Genomic DNA, 18,198 nt, shown 5'->3' on the forward strand with positions numbered 1-18,198 from the left:
TGTCTTCTTGAGGTGTCTTTATTTCCACCAAATCTACAGGGACACTAGAAGCTGACTTAGCCAAGGCTCTGAGCTTTTAGGCAGCTAAATTAGATGGCATAATCCCTTAACATACTCCCCAGCCATTTTATATATCTAGTCCTACTGACAGCTGGTTCTGCTCTAAAGCACCACAGAAAAACAATACTACAGATCCTTGAAGAAAATAATGTCCCAGATAATGATGGAAAGGAATGCCATCTGTAACTCTGAATCTCAATTTTGTTCTCATTAGATCTTCATTATATCAGCCATCATTGTTGTGCAGAGACCTGAATCTATCCCCTCTATATTCACCTGCAAGCTATTTCCTTTAATTGCTGTGCACACAGAAAATCAAATGTATTCTAACAATGGTGATTCATTGGCTCAGCTGTTAAATGCAATTTGTGCATCTCTCTATACAGTTTATTTATGTATCTCCCATCCCTGCACCATCTGAATGTTTCCCAATCTTCAGTGAAGTTATCCTCACAAATAGTTCCCTAGCTCCATAGGGCAGATGTGGAAGAAGAGCCAAAACCTAATCCCTGTAGCATTCTCTCCAAATGTTTTACTTCCACTGAAAACACAACTTTACAGACCAAAATCCTAAGGATATAAAAAACCAGCATGGACTAGCATCTGTCATACCAAGAGAGGAACTCTTGGCATAGAAATGTCTCATGGGAGCTCTGAAGTCAAATAAATGAACTAGAAAGTTAGTCTGAATTGGACTTTGCCTAACTTAGCTACTTATGTGACTGCCCTTTTCTAACAAGATCAAACTGTTTGGTTGCTTCATTAGAGGAGTGAAAAGAATGTAACGAATCTCTAATTGGGCTGTTGGGGAAAAAAAATATAAAAAATCCAAAGCAAACATTGTTGAGTTATGTCAGTCACTGCTGAACACATGTTGATTTCCTGGCACGTAGGACAGCAAAACACAGACCTTTTGCTAGGACCAGGCAGTGAATTGAATGAACTGGATATACTTGAAACGAAAGCAGTGTGTTCATTATGCCCATCCACCCCAAATGGACTGAGGGTGTTGGTGGGGAAGCCATGATAATTACCATTTCGACATACACACATACGTAGTTACGCACATCCCCACTTGCTCTCATCGCTGATTAACATTACTTGCTTTCCCCAGGTCAGTGGGTTGTGTTCATCCTCCCTTCTTCCTAAGAGGATCCCCCAGGGGAAAGCATCTTGTGCATGTACTCCCCGTCTGATCCATGACATGGTTACTACAACAGCTGTTGTATGGAAGGAAACAGCCATATTTGCCTTTCTTTCCACAATCAGGTTGCCAGAAAAGACAACATAACTGTGCACATCTAGCAAGACACTGTATGTTTCACATTATGGTAATAATAAATTGTCCTTATCTAGGACTATTTGTCAGCCGAATTTGAAGACCCCCTGGGTAGCTCTGGGAGTATTACATTAATTTTTTCTGCCTTAAGACATCACATGATATGTCCTAACACGGGAGACGACTTCCATGTTTGTCATATTCCCTGTTCTCAATATATCCTATTTTTAGATTGTCTTAGCCATCAACTGCAGTAATGCAGCATTGTATTTCCATGTTAAGTGAGAGAGATTCAGTGTCACAGACTACCAGAATTCAACATCCAGTAATAGTTTTTTCCCCTTCTCCCCACAAAATAATAAGCTTGGCTAAATATCATAAGACTTAAAATGAACAGTAAACATATTGGGGTGGGGGGTGGCTGTTCTTGTTTGCCATCTCATGTCTGAAATTTTTACATCTTCAGGGATTGGGCTGCTTGGGAGCAATTCTGTAAAACAGAAATTTCATGGTGTGTTGTGTGAGCAGAGGAACGCAGGTCCTGTTATGTGCTGCAAGGGCTGGGCTCCCCTCACAGACTCCAGTTTAGGAGGGACAGTCATTGAATCTCTCTTCTCACTCTAACAGCTGAATAACTTCTCTGCCCTTCCACCTACTTTAATAAAACTTACAGGAGATTAATACCTTTGAGAACTCTGTCATTCTGTCAACTGTGGTGAACCTATCTAACAGACACAGAAGTTACCTGGGTGAAAAGACAGCTACACAAGCACACAGGGGAAACGTGATCACAAAAATCTTTTATTTGTCGGCTTTGACATCTAAAACAAATCTCTCACAACTGCAGAACTTAATGATTCTGGGAGGTTTTGATCAAGTGACATCAAGTTGTGTTGCTAGTTTTGATTCCACAGTCTTCATGCACCCCTGGGGTTAAAATGTGGCAGTGCATCTCTGGGAGCTTCAGAAGTAGCTGTAAGTGTATAGCTATATAATTTTAAAAGGATATATCCCATATGAGTTAGAGATCTGCTAATAGTTTAAAACAACGCAGCTCTTTGCTTTGATGTGCAGAGCAATCAGGCTGACAAGGAGAGGAAGCTGCAGGTACCTGTAAACATATTAACACTTGGCTTAAAAGTAGCTTATTCAAAGCAGGAAAGGTGCAATGTGGAATGAATTTCCCAAAGATCCTCCCACCAGGCCAGCAAATGCATGGTACAAATACAACAGATGGTGGAGTAACTCTGTAGAAAACAAAAATTATTGAACTTGCATCCCAGCTGGAGGGAACCAGACATGATTAGCAGAAAGCAGGACTATTTTAAAGAAGCAGAAGATGTAGTTTAGCGTGAAAGAGTGATCAGGCTGGGCTGTAAAAGGTGCTGAGTTATCTATTCCTCCACATTTTAGCACAGAAATATTCCTTGTCAAAACCAACTGGCTTTTGCTAGCTATGGCATGGGTAGGTGACTGGGAGTTCTTCAGTTCACCTTTGCTCATACTAAAATTAAGAAAGTAGAAGGAAATCTAGTATAAGAAAAGAAAAAATAAAAAGAAGTAATGGGAAATAAAAGCGCTCTCAGACAATGAACCATTTGCCACAGTGGAACAGATTGTCGCAAGGCACCACTGAAGTAAGAGCCAGCCAGATGCAACCCCCAGTGAAATTAATTTTTTATGGATAAGGAAAATAGCCAAAGTTTTGAGATGAAAAGCAAAAAGCTAAACAGGAAGTTTAGTCAGAATAAAAGCCCTCAGGCTTCAAGTCTTAAACTAGCCCCTAACTACTCAGGAAAAAAAACCCGTGCCTGGCCACAGAAATCTTACAGCAACCTCTAACACAGTTTTGCACACTTCCTCTGCAGTCAGGCTGACTTAAACCTGCTCGAGATCCAATAGCGCTCTAGGGAGGTCCTAGGTCTGATCCAGACTGACAACTACAAAATCGTCCTCGTCATCAGAGAAATCTATTATCTGCTAATTCATAATCCCAGATCAGAGGACTGTGAAACAAAGGCATATACCACCTAATGACCCACATATTGGTTTTTCGTCTAGACTCTAACACAATTTTTTTTCTCTGAAATATCTGAAGTTTTTAACATTAATTAAAGCCTTTTTTCTTTTTTCTGCTGCAAAGCATGATCAGTTCCAAATAATTTGCCTTGCCACAATGCTGTCAGCAAAAAGCAAAAAGGAAAGGATTTCCTTATAGGAAATGTCATTAATATTTCTATATCCCTCAGAGGAATAAGACGAATACAGAGACAAGTCTTGGTAGGGAAGAGGGGACTGCAGCTGAAGGAAGCCACCTCTGCTGTCCATGATGTCCATGAAATCTGCAAGTCCCACCCTCTCTTATCTCTGTTGGTGACAGATGAAGTCAAACACACTCAAAAGGCTCTTCAATGATGTGTACAGTCACGTGGAATGAATCCTACAAAGAAAGTGGAACACCATAGAAATGAATGAGCTGCACTCCAGCCTGCAAAACTCTCTAAAAAATTAGCTCCTTATTAAATAAATCATGTCCCCCTAAACACTATAAGCCATTTATCAGACTATTTACAGTCTCTGCCTACAATGTAAATACCTGCAGATAACTTCATTCTCATGTCTCTTCAGACAGAAGTGTTCATACTTGAGTTTTCACTTAATAATTCAGATTAAAAAATCCCTTCCTCACACCACTTGTAAAACAATGACAGATCCTATGCCAGTATCTCTTTCCTATTTAACTTGATTTGTAGCTGAATGAGCACATAGTGAAATAAAGCCTCTTTTTAACACTTTCACCACTGGCTCACCTCTTTCATTTGTAATTAGATTTGCTCAAGAGGAGCTCTCACCAAGTTTTTAGTGCTATTTGTGCCTCCAGATTTGGTCTCAGTGATTTCTAAAATCAACCATTTATTTTCTGTCTGCTTTCTCTGCTGAAGAAAAAACAAACCAGTGGCTGCTTCTTGTCAGGTGATGAGCTGGTTTCCAGACAGAAGCCAGAACCAGAAAGTGCCTTTTCAAGCAAGGGGTTTGTGGTTTTTTTTAGGAATGCCCTCATTAAACACTAGAGGATGAACTCAAAGGGCTAAATACGTGGGTCTACAGTGTACAGTTTCTGTCTCAGAAACTCACTGCAGACTCCTTTTAGAGTCAGTACAGTTTTCTCACTGTTTGCCTTCTTCTGAATTAGCTGCCTTCATTTGGTCAGGTGAATCATTCTGTAAACCACACTGATTGCACGGACAAGATCTTCACTGACTGTGCATCAGTCTGGACAGCCCAGGGTTCAGAGTGTGGTATATGCTTGAGGTACAGTCTCATTGCCTAAACGTTGGCCCCTGGTACCATCTGAGACCGTCTTAGGTATCCAGTGCATACATAAGGATCAGGCAGATATGACACAGAACCTGTGGAAGAGCTACATCTTGATGGATTAGCTGATAGAGGCCTGTTGGGTTACCACACAGCATCTCCAAGGGCAATGACATCTATATTCAGGCAACAGAATTACACCCCAGAAGCCAAGGACATGAAATCGTCCTTGCTAACTCGCACATGCAAATACATTCTCTTGCTGTGGTTAATTATTTGATCACAGAACACAACTAGACATGGCTTCAGAAAATATGCTTGGGCAGTGGGAGGAGCAAGGCTTCCTGTGGTTCTACAGCCGTTTAATGTCACCTCTGCTGTCTCTGTCACCTACCCCATCATTTTCTGGGGTACAGTCCTGGCATTAGGTGCTGAGCACAGAGGCAGAACAGAAAGAAACCCCCCTGCCCTGTCAAGGCTTAAATTCTCACTAGATGCATGATGTTTTTTCAAGGAAGCCACTCATAGAGCCAAACCATGAGTTGGTGTTATGTTTATCAGCTTTCATCCCCTCTTTCTTTTTAAACAGCTTCAGGCTGATTTATCAGCACCTCTGTCAGCCTTTTGTTCTGAATTGCCCTCTCCTCCTCCGCTGGCTGTAGAGGAAAACTCACCTCCTAGGGCTAAAGCTAACCTTTGCCAATTAAAACTGGTTATAAAGCAAGAAAGCCATTAAGCAGATAAGCTAATATATTTTTAATTCATCTCTAGCTGTTTCAATTAATTACTCTAAATATAGCACAGTACTGCCTATATGCATAGGGAGAAGTATGAAATCACCGGGAGTTGCATCGCTCACAGCGTTCTTGTCACTGTATGGAGATAACAGAAACCGGTTATTACTTGATTCCTTGCATTGTTCTTTCTGATTAACTGCAATATAACAAATTCAGAAACACTGAAAGCAAGTAACTGCATCCACAAAGGCCTTGGGTTCAAACTGTCTTTAGGCTGATTAGATATGCCTGAGAGTGGTGGCAGACTGGTTTATAGTCCTCCAAATGATTTGAACTCAATTTACAGAGTGTGGATGTGTGAGAGAGAAAAGATTAGTCCAATCTTACACCACTTAGTAGCAGAAAAGATCTGAGAGAGCAGAGTGTTGGCAGATAATTTGTCTTAGTTTTGAAATACCTATGTGTAAGATCTCTGAGGAGGAGGTGCCGGGAGGTGAGCAAAACGGTAGAGAGGAACACAAAAGAAGTCAGAGGGGAATGGGGGATGCCCCTTGCGGGAGGCAGTAGTCCTTCTGCAGTGATACAGAATATGCATCCTATGGAAATGTGTTTAATAAAAACCAGCTTCCTCTTGACCTCCAGTGCAAAGGGGAAATTTCAAGAGAAACCACCAGTTCTTCACAGGCCTTAAACTTGTAGCCAGAAGCATTGAAATGCAAAGAAAGTTTAGGAGACTTTTCCTTGACATGAGAATTTAATTTTCAACCTTTCATGATCTCAGGAGATATATCAAAGCGTTATTAACAGCCAGCATCAAATACCTTTCCTAGTACTGACTAACAGTTTGGTCTCCATGCTATGTGTATGTAAGAGAAAAATTCATGAGATCAGTCTTCATGTACTACAACAGCTAAATGGCTTAACAAGAAATACTCAGGATTGGAAAGAAACTTTCCTCCTAGGAATGGCATGGAAAATGGTCAGTGAGACAACCAGTCACCATCACAAACATGACAGCAGTCAGGACAGGTCATTGATTTGATGGACTATGACAGTCATACTCAGAACTATGCAAAAAACAGCTTGGATGCACCTTTTTCTGCAGGAAATTCCAGCCCTGGCAACATCCTACCCTTGATTTATATGAAATATGCTACTTTTCAAATTCTCCTTCTTCAAGAGCTTTTTATAGCATGCAATTTAAGGAGACAGAGAGAGAAAGAGAGCAAAAGAAAGAGTGAAGGGAGAAGAGAAAGGTAGGAAAGCCATTTGCAAATGAGTCATTCCCCAGGAAGGCTTTGACAGGCTGTCAGCAGAGATCTGATAAAGACTTCCAGTTAAAATACTCCACTATTGTTCCAGGTGAAGGAAGATTGATATTCTGACGGTGTGCCCATGGAAAACTCCACACAGGAGATGTTTAATCTCTGTGGGAAGCTTTCAGATAGCCCAAATGATTTGAAAGTCATTCTGCCTTTTAGCAAATAATGAACATACAAAAGAAGTACATAAAAAAGAAGAAAGAAAAACCCACTTGGAAGCACAATCTCCCCCACTAGCATGTTATGCATGGTTAATAATGAAGTGTTTCTTCCAGTACGCTTCTTCAGTTTGCATTCTTAGGTGGCATCCCCACATCCCGCACTCCAGAGCTGTAGCTGCTCACTGCCTGTTGCTGCTACCAGGATTTCTCTTACCACATCAACAGCAATTGAAAGATGTCAGGCCCGGGCACATGTCTCCTAATACCTCTCCTCTGGGCCTTTTTGCATCATCTGAGACAGCAGGTTGGTCCCAAGCTGCTGAAGCTGTTTGTAGGAAGCTGAGTGGTCTGTGGGTGTGCACGAGTTAAAGTAAGCAGTAGCAGCTGCTGTGAGGTCCACTTTAAATATTAAAATCCATTGTGACTTCATGTTTCTGGGGCTAGTAGCAGTTGTCTTACTTTGGCAATCACTTGAATGTAGTCTGTCACACCTCCAGCCTTCAAAGAGTGGAGGTGTACAGATCTACCACTCTCATATTAAACAACAGTACCTTCTACATCAACCAGCTGATGAGAAAAGAAATACAATGACAAAATAACCATCCTAAAACCAAAGTTTACTGTAAATAACAAAAAGATTTAGGGAAGGAATAAAGATTTTTAAGCAGTCTTTATACCTGTCCATCTTACCTAAACATTAACCAGCCCTGCGTAAACACTGAAGGAAATTAGGCCAGATAATCTTAATAGCTCCCTTAAGCCATGTATATCTATAAATCAGTCTCCCAGGGTCCAAAGACATTTTCCACACTACAATCTCTCTGATCATTAAAACTTCCCATTAGGAGTCCAGCAATTCCCATGAAAACCTCCTGATACGGAGCCTACATTGTCCTCTGCTTTATTCCTAATTGCTTATTCATGATGGTCCCTTGACTTGTTTCTTCCCTGCCTTAACTCTTTACACTTTACAGATATTTGCACAGTGTTATTGCATTCTTCCTGAGCTGGCATTTAAACTTCATACCATTGCAGGATACCAAATCAACCTTTTCCATCTCTGTCTCCTTGTAAATACCAGTAGCAAAAGACACTAACAAAGATAATTTTGTCATCTGCCCAGGACTGTTGATTTTGTGCCTCAGTTTCCCTAACCTTCAGCAATATGATGAAGGCAGAGCTATTATCGACCAAACTAAATTCCTGTACACCTGTAAACTCAGCAGGAACAGGCTGGAGCACTATCTTCTGATTGTCCAGCCTGCTTCATTGTAGACTTGGCTACAGCTGTAGCTTTGCCCTGTAAAGCACTTGTGTTCTGGATTGGCAAATGTGTCCTGGCAGTGTTTAGCTTACTGGTACAGGGATAATTCCTGTCCCATTCTGGTGCCCTTTGTGGCTCAAGGGACCAACTCTACCATAGCCATGTGCTATTCAGGAACATGTCTATGTGTTATTCCAGGGTGTGCTTTGACCTCTGGAACAACCGGTTCACCTACTAAGTTCTCTGAGAAGAGATTGAAGCATTGAAGCACAACTTTTGATCAAGCTCAGAGCAGCCAATTTTCTTCCTAAAACTCTATTTGTTCTAACCAAACATATGGAGAACAGATTCAACTAGGTCCCTTTTTTTTTCTTTTCTTTTTCAGTGAAAACACACTAAAAGCGACAAGGACAAGCTTTCTGAATGGAAGCAGGTGTTAAACCTAGGGCCTAGAGGTTTCTGTGCAAAATCACTTTGTATAATCCCATCAGGAAGAGAGAGAGGAGCATACCTTTCCACCAGAACTACAGGAATCTAATTCAGAAAAAAAATGTACAAAGCCTGCACTCCTCAGCCTCTCTGTATAGGTTCTCTGAAGTTTTTCTATTCCAATTTCTGGTACTTTAAACCGACTGTTTTAAGGAAATGCCAGACTGCCATGGATGATAAAGATCTATCACTCCATAACAATATGAAAGAACCTTCAGTTGCCATGCCAATGGCATTGACCTATTACAAGCCTAAGCCACATCTAACCACCACACATAGCTGCCTCAGATGCCCTACAGCATCTCAAGCAGTCCTGGACACTATATTCACACAATACAATTGCTGAAGCTGAAGCTTATTGTCAACATCACAAACATACAGCCAGGATTTGTCTTACCTCAGGGATACTAGATTATGCACAACGGCATTTAAGCAACTCACAGGAGGTGCAGAGATTTTCCGTATAAACAGAGGTAAAATGATTGATCATACCGCAACTGCAACAAACTTCAGACTATCACTCACATTGTTAACGACTGTATAATACACGCTTATGCAGGACACAGAAAAGAAATTCATCAGGCCTCCCTTGACTCTGCTGAATGGTTCAGCAACCTTAGGTTGAATTTACAATCTGTCATTGCCTTTCAAAATGCCATACACAAAAGAAGAACAGAGCCTGGGGAATTGAAGTGCCTAGAGAGGAGAAAAAAAAAACAAACAAAACAGCCAAACTTGCTCACACTTCAGCCTTTGTTTTCATCAAATAATTAATTTTAATTCTCCACACTTGACTTGGCCTAACTTAAAGGAAAATGGTCATAATGTGAAACGACTTTCAGGCTACTTGAAACCACTTGATGGATGCAGAAATGCCAAGTGAAAAAGCAGACTAATGCATGCTTTAGTCTGTTTTCCTTGATGGGCCCAACAAATTGAATTAAAAGTAGTGCCAGCCTGCAGTTGCATGTAACAGAACACAGTTTAGGATTCAAATTATAACTGGATGCATTACCCTCCTTAAAAAGTTCCCTTATCATTCTTTACTGTTGGCCTCATTCCTGTATTTTTTTCTACTAACTCTACTAAAAATTGCTTTCACACAGAAAAAAAGGAAGTTGCTAAATCCTGTAGACAATTTCCAGCTCATGTCCAGTGTTTCCAGAGCTCTACTGAAGTTGTGTTTAGAAAGAAGCTTTCATAAATTCTTCGAAGTATTGGGCAGTGGATATTAGGACAGATATTATGAACTAAAACGGAGCCACAAGGATTTGTGGGACCTACTATGAGCCAGATGATAGGTCCCATCTCACTTCCCAGATAAGATCCTGGAAGTTTGTGATATGGACTAAAAATCCCCAGGCATAACTGCACATAGACTCTTTGGAGTTTGTAGGAGCTCATGCTGCTCTGTGTCCCCATCCACATACACATACTGACTTCCATCTGCAGGAAATCGGTATGCGTAGGCCAAGGCAGGACAAATTATGCTCTGGCCAAACCTGGCCCCCAATCTGGACCTGTATCCCACAGGCACTCAATGGTGTTCATCCACTGCTCCCTCTAGGTGTGTTTTCCTTTCATAATAACAAAGCACTGCTTACATTTGTAGCAGTAAAGGATACCAGAGAGACCAATTCTGCAGATCTAATTCTGAAGCAAGGTGCCTGTTCAATGAGTTAACGTTGTTACACTCTTAGATGCAATCTACAGATGTCCTTGCCTGTGCTGTCCATCATGGGCACTTGCAACCTGTTGTTACACAATTCTCTAAAAATTCGTGTAAGCCCTAAACTGCCTCTACCTAGCTGTCAAGTTTGCACTTTTTTAGTGCCCTCTAATTGAACTTTTGAGATTTGTATTCATACCTTTGAGGCCTCCGGCATCATCCTGTGTTTGTACTTTCAAGGCCTCCCCTTATATTTGCAACAGTCCCTTCTATATTCCCTCCTTTTCTTCAATATCAGTCATATAAGGACAGCTTTCATCCAAGATATGGCAGGCTAAGAGCACCCCTGACTGGCCGCCCATTTCCTTTCGACCAGGAAGTGTTCATATATGTATAAAAATATGTACATTTTTAATAGAAATATATATTTCTCTTTCTATCTATAAATATATAAAGAAAGGAGAGTACAAATATGCATGAATGTTTTATTTATTTATACATAGATACAATTTACATACATATATTTATATATGTAGCATGTAAATATACATGTATGAATATATATAAATTGAGTATATACATCCATATAAGTGTATGTACCTAATGAACAAAACATTCTTTAACAAGAGATAAAGAAATGAATAATTAAAAGTTAAATATGAATGGAAAGTAATAACAAGAAAAGACAGGTTTGGGGCCCCTGACTTCACAAGGCTGTTGGATAAGCCCCTAACATGTTTGGGATGGGGGAAGTTCATTAGGTCAGCCAGGCAGCAAAATAGGGGGCCATGAAAGCACTGGAATGTGCCCAAGAGCTATGGACCTGGCCAGAGATGCCACCAGGCGCCTTGTGTCACCCCCATATGCAAAAGAAAGGGCCAACCGCGAGAGCCGTACCGAGAGGCCCCACATCCATCCAGCCCAACGGAACGACCATTCAGACTTTGGGCTGCACACGGTGCTGCAAGACACAACACTGCCAGGAAAAAGGAAAACCAGAACAACACGCTAACTTCAGAGGATCACATCCATGGGAACGATAAGGAAAAGACCCTAAGAGATTCCCCAAAAAACCACAGGAACCAGCCAACAGGCTTGTGAATCAGAAACTATATTTTGAGCTATGTTTCACCCAGACAGGGCAGGTGATGGGGGATGCCCTTGCCCATGGCTCGGGGGAATTTTACTGCTACCTCCGAGACCATTACAGTGTGCAAGATGGTGCTATACATTTCCTCAACCTTTAGATCAACGACCTTATAGAAAGGTCCGAAGAGATGCTCTTTATTGATTTAATCCGTCTTGGGCAACTTACGTTCTTATACTTTTTTCAGCAGATTTTTGCGGTTGTTCTAATGGTTCTGAAAGAAATTGCCAAATTCTCCTAATGATCTGATGACAACGTAAGAGTAGTTCATCATTATGAAATATCTTTTTCTCCAGCTGTTACTAGCAGAATGTGAGACTGAAGATACAAACCTGGTGTGGTTTCTGAAATTATGTTTCAGCGTTTAACATTGTGTGAAATGTGCTCTGTGATGGAAACAACTTCCTTCTTATTAATATGAGCTCATTAAAAATGTCTGCCTCATTCTTGCACAGCTCACTTTTCCTTCGAACAACCCTGACTTTCACATAATGGGGATTTGTGGAACTGAACTTCATATTAACTATTTGGCTTGATCATTATGCCGCTAGTCTCAGGATGGGGCAACTGCCACTCCCAACTATGAAAGCTTCACAGAGAATTTGGATCAAGGTCTCTATCTGATGTCAGCTGAAATCTCTAATACAACCAATAAAGTTCTGATTAACCAATGAGGTAGCCCTTGATAAGTATGCAGCTGCAAAGTCAGTGAACAAGTATTATGACAACTCACAGAAAGAGCATTTAGAATATTATTTAAAAGTGAAAGAAATACTTCTTTTCCATTACTCAGCAGATTTCTTTCTGTCTTTCCTACCAACACCAAGCGTCTCTTCCCTTTCCTCTCAAACTTTTTGTTTTTTCTTGGACAAACAGGGATAATATAAAGGGAATAAAGGAGGATGAGAAAGTAGCAAGGCACATCATAAAGCTCACCAGAATCCAATAAAATAGAGAGAATATGAAGCTTGGATCAGATTAGAATTTATAGACAAAATCATTATGTAGAAGGAAGTAAACTCTAATATTCCTTTGTAATCCCGGGCCAGGAAGGAGGAAAGTTTACTGTAATATGTTGCTGAAATACTAGGAGCTTGGGAGGTTTGTGAGACCAAAAATTATGAATCATAGGAGGCGGCTATCATCTTTTTGCCAGCATGTACCAACGTGCCTATAATGTATTAGAAAATAGAAGCTCAGGAATCTTCTAGGGCTGTGATAAATTGTAGAAAAAGTGTTTATACTGGTATGAATGTAGACTGAATATGAATGCACAGGTGCAAAACAACAGAAGAAGAAGGGCTGCAAAACGGCGTATACTGCTGACACCCACAGCAGCAGGTCATCGGGTTCCTAGCACACAACTTCCCGCAATTTCTCATGACAGCCAGCTCTGAAAGAGAGGCAGTGACTAAATCCTGATGACTCACAGAGGTGGGACAGGATAAAAAGATAAATCGGTCAGCTCCTGAATGGTATAATGAGACACATCCAAAACCACCATCACACGCCAGGAAGTGTGGGGAGGGGCTCAAAAAAATGATGTCCTGCACGTCGTTGCAAGCAATCCTGGACAGATGCCCCGGATACAGGTGTCTCAGTGCCTGAATGCTGGCAGGCTGTTTAAAAGTATCTCAGTGCTTGTGAGGGTGTTTTAAATAAATTCCTTTTTCTTCCTGTGAGGTATTGCATTAAGCTACACTGATGCTACAGTGCTGCCGCAGGGCAATTTGGTGGTCATTATGTTTTCAGAAGTTTCTGAAAGATATGCATACTGCAATAAGAAATTCAACATTCATCCATATAATTATAACTCAGGAGATGAAACACTCTGTCAAATGTACACATCTGTACCCACCTTGCCATCCATGGTCCCATCAGGGCTCAACCGAAATATGAGGCCATTCCTGCATCCCGCAGGCATGACAGCTGCCCAGCAGCAGTGCCCCACTCACCATGGTTGTGTTTCTATAGCCGGGACAGGCTGTCTGTGTGGGGTTGTTCTGCTTTCAGTGCCCCCAGTGTAAAGATAGGAAGAAATTCCTCCCAGAAATGTCTTCCACCAGTTTGGTTCTCTTCTGCCCTTCTGCTGTGCTCAGAAGACACAAGCAGGGCACAAGGGAAGGGCACAGGCAAGCCCAGAGGCTCTCTCACCAAGCTTTGCCTCCAACAAGATAGGATGGTGGGAGGAGAGAAGGACATGGACCACCACGCAGGGATGCTCCAGGCCTCAGGAACTCAGCTTGCTGAGCAAGAAGTGAGGTGCTGGTGGTAATGAGCTCCAGAAGGGACTTGTTCTTCCCAGAACTTGCCCAGTTGCTTTCCTCTAAGCTGAGTCAACTTCTTGCCTCTATGCTCTCATCAAGCAAGGAGAGCCCTCACTTCCCTCTTGGTCTGGCAGCACAAGAGGATCACAGGAACAGAGAGTGTCATGGCATGGGGAACTGTGGTGGGTTAGCCTTGCCCAGCTGCTATCCACCCATCTGGCCGCTCTCTCATTCCCCCTCCTCAACAGGATGGGGAACACAGGACAAGAAAGCTTGCAGGTCAACATAAAGACAGGGAGATCATTTACCAAGTACCATTATGGCGAAAACAGACTCAACTTGGGGAAAAATAATTTAATTTATTACCAATTAAAATGCATTTGGGTAGTGAGAAACAAAGACAAAATTAAAACAACATCAACCCTTTTCCCAGTCCCACCTTCACCCCTTCACTCCCGACTCCTCTCCCCACGAGGGGTGCAGGGGGCAGGGATGGGGGTTGCGGTCACAGCCCCTCGCGGCCGCTCCTCCCTCCTCACACCTCTCCCTGCTCCAGCGCCGGCCCTTCCCCGGGCTGCAGCCCTTCAGGGACAACCTGCTCCCGCCTGGGCTCTCCATGGCCGCGGCTCCTGCAGGAAATATCCCCCTGCTGCGGCCTGGGGCCCTCCCCGGGCTGCAGGGTGGGTCTCTGCTCCAGCGGGGTCTCTCCAGGGCCGCAGGGGATCCCTGCTCCGGGCCTGCAGCACCTCCCGTCCTCCTCCTCCTCCTCCGGCCTCGGGGTCCCTCTGCTGCTGCTCCCTCCTTGGCTTCCTCCTCCTCTGCCTGTGCCGCCTTTTGCCCTTTCTGGCACCTCTTTTCCCCCAGGTGCTCCCAGCTTGGCCGAGGGGCTCAGCCGTGTCCTGCGGTGGGGCCCTTGGAGCCGGCTGGGACCGGCTGGAACCGGCTGTGTCCGGCACGGGGCAGCCCTGGCCTCTCCTCACAGAGGCCGCCCTGCAGCCCCCGCTGCCAACGCCTGGGCACGGACACCCCATACAAGCTGTCAGGGAGAAAGGGCAGAATCTGAACTTGCTACAGTGGGAAATATGGTCTAATCTGGAGAGGAGTTTATTTTTAAAAAAATTATGTTGTGCAATACTATTAGATCACCCATCAAATAAATCGAGGACTGACTAAATGATAGCCCACAAATAGTAGTTAGCATTAGTTAATCACCAACAAACAGAAGGATTTTTAGGGGATTTTGGCAGGATCAGTAGGAACCCAGTAATTTTTTAATATTCTCATCAACAATCTGGATGCAAATATCAGATCAGTGTTGCTAAAACTGAAAATTGTGCAAAGACTGAAAACAGTTAAAAAATGAAGACACAAAAGCAGACCAGATTTTTGGAATAAGGTACTCTATTCACCAAAGCAGAGAATGAACTGTCTGAACAGTTTTTCTGATCTGACCCCTCTTTGGAGCATGGTGATGCCCAAGAGGTGTACTTATCTGAGAGCTCAGTTTCCTGAACTACCTGATTAAATAATGTCTCCTGGCAGTTGACTGCTTTGTTCCTATTCATGATCAAAAGATACTTATAAATATTGGAAGTACAGACTAGATAACCTGATTTATTTTTTTTCTCTTTTGGGTAATTTCCTGTTCCATAGATGTTTCAGTGAAAATAATCACATTCATAGAATCATAGAATCATAGAATAGTTTGGGTTGGAAGGGACCTTAAAGATCATCTAGTTCCAACCCCCCTGCCATGGGCAAGGACACCTTCCACTAGACCAGGTTGCTCAAAGCCCCGTCCAACCTGGCCTTGAACACTTCCAGGGATGGGGCATCCACAGCTCCTCTGGGCAACCTCTTTCAGTGTCTCACCACCCTCACAGTAAAGAATTTCTTCCTAATATCTAATCTAAATCTACCCTCTTTCAGTCTAAAACTGCTACCCTTCGTCCTATCCCTACACTCCCTGATAAAGAGTCCCTCCCCTTCTTTCCTGTAGGCACCCTTTAAGTACTGGAAGGTTGCAATAAGGTCTCCCTGGAGCCTTCTCTTCTCCGGGCTAAACAACCCCAATTCTCTCAACCTGTTCTCATACGGGAGGTGCTCCAGCCCCCGATCATCTTCATGGCCCTCCTCTGGACCCACTCAGGCTCTTCACTGTGCTGACAAAGGGCAGAGGGAGAAAAGCTGTGTACAGATCCACTTGCCATATGATTTTGCTCAAGGATTCAAACCCAGATTTCCCACCAATCAGGAGAATGATGTGACCACTAGGTAACTGTGTTAAGGCTCCTCCAGCCACTGCTTCTGCAATGGTCTGTCTAGAAAAATATATAAATGGGATCTGGATTGAGGGAGAACAATACTGGACTTTGCCTCCTGGTAATGAGTTCACTTTCTGAGGAGAGCTAGAAGCATTAACCTTGCTCTCCTATTTCTTTGTCTCTCTTTCATCCCACTCCATCACTGCTTATCTCTTCACCTACCACAGTATGTTGAGAAACAAACCTCAAAAGCAGAGGAGATAAAAGTAGTTCTGCTTCAATCTGATCACAAAAACAGTATTGGCAGGGTAAGGGCGGCATACAGCCACGAGACAGGAGGTCATCCCCACTGGATGAAGTTGGCAAATTTGTCAGTGAAGTTTCCTCTTTCTTTCAGTTTGCTTTCCTTCTGGTTTCTTTTCCATGTATCGAAAACCAAACTGGCAGCTAGCAGAGAAGATGTTAGCTGACAGAAGCACATCAAAACATTTTAAAAATTCCATCCAGCTTTCTCTGTTTGTACATCTAATAAGCACTTTCTCCAGTCCAGAGGAGTCAGTAAGTAAAACTTTAACACTCACTGGTTCTTACATCTCTCCAGTGAAAACCAGAATTAAACAGTAATAACGAAAATTCAGAAAACATGGAGATCTATCAACAAAAGTTTGCCCTTACACTCCTTTTCAATCTCATTTTTGGCTTCCAAGGAAACAGTAGGAACAGGTAACTGTTGGATAGAGTTTGACCAAAGCAGCTTTACCTATTTAAATGTGTAGATGTTGGCAGTGAACCATTCACTGGAACAGTCCCAAAAGAGAAATGTCATGAGTCTTGTACTAATTTAAAATTACAAATTACTTGTAGCTGGTAACTTACCCAATTTAATCACAAGAGGCTAAAACTGAGCACAAATTGCTGGAGCCTTCTACAGCTATACTCAGGATCGTCAGTCAAAAATGCATTTCACAGATGCTTGCTGTTTGCTTAACATAATCTCTTATCGACCACCTCGCATTGCCACTGTGTGTCTTCTTTTGATTTACACAATGTAAGTGCTTTGGAATTATATGCACACACATACACACACACCCCCAAGAAAACCTCAGCACATCTATTTTCTTTTGTTTGGGATAGGATTAAATAAATAGTGATCATTAAGGGATTCTTCCATAAATGCATTACAAATCCATTTCCTGTTTATCTTCTATAGGTAATTACACTTGTGGTCTCATCTCTATCAAATCCAAGGAATCTAGTCTGAAACCAAGATCTTGTCAGAAAAATCTCATTGTTATACACATGCTGATGTACTCCTCTATGGAGAAGCCAGTTTATGCAAACTCCCTTTCCGAATCTGTTTTTCAGATCCCATCAGAGGGGGGATGGCTGGACTTATGAGTAGGGTCAATGTGGAAATTAGGAAAACCAAAGTCCTTTATCAACTCAGCCTCACCTAGGAGATGGTGTTTCCTTTTTTGAATGTCCCAGTTTCCTGAGCTATACTATAGGAGTAAGAACACTCACCTGCTTCACAGTGGTGTTACCCAAACATCGTATACATTTATTAGTGTAATCATAAGTACACACTATCGAGTGTATGCCCTTGTTCAGATCTACACATCCTTGACAGAAGCATCTGCACAGACATGGCACAATAAGATTTGCGTGAGGCATTCAGTACCACAGAGCCTGATGTCTGGGCAAGACTATCCCTATGCACTATAGACAGGTAAACTGAAGACAGGCTACACTGAGGGATCTCAACACCAACAGCAAGCCTTGCACAGCTCTCAGACAGACCTACTTTTATACCCAAACCAGTGATCATGTAATAAACACCAAAACCCATCATTGTTGCTACTGTTTATAGACAATACCGAGATTGGCGGATTATGAAAACACGGGAGCAGGATTAATATTTCTAATAGAGATTGTATTTCTTCCATGACCCATTAACTAATGCTGATCTAGAGCAATTTCCTGAATATGACTGGGAAGTAGCCACATCACTGTTTTCCCTTCCCTATCCATACGATAAATGTATTTAGCTCTGGACTCAGAGCAATTAGGATCACTGGCTAAGACAGAACTGTATAAACAACAGGTCTTCCAATACAGCCAAACACAGCTATATGCCCAGAAAGGAAGGATTTGATGTCTAGTGAACATGAGACCTGTACCCAAGGTATCAGCAGATCTGCATGGGCTCTCAGGAGAATAATAC

Source organism: Aptenodytes patagonicus, chromosome 2 (genome assembly GCF_965638725.1).
Source record: "Aptenodytes patagonicus chromosome 2, bAptPat1.pri.cur, whole genome shotgun sequence".
In the NCBI taxonomy this organism is placed as follows: Eukaryota; Metazoa; Chordata; class Aves; order Sphenisciformes; family Spheniscidae; genus Aptenodytes; species Aptenodytes patagonicus.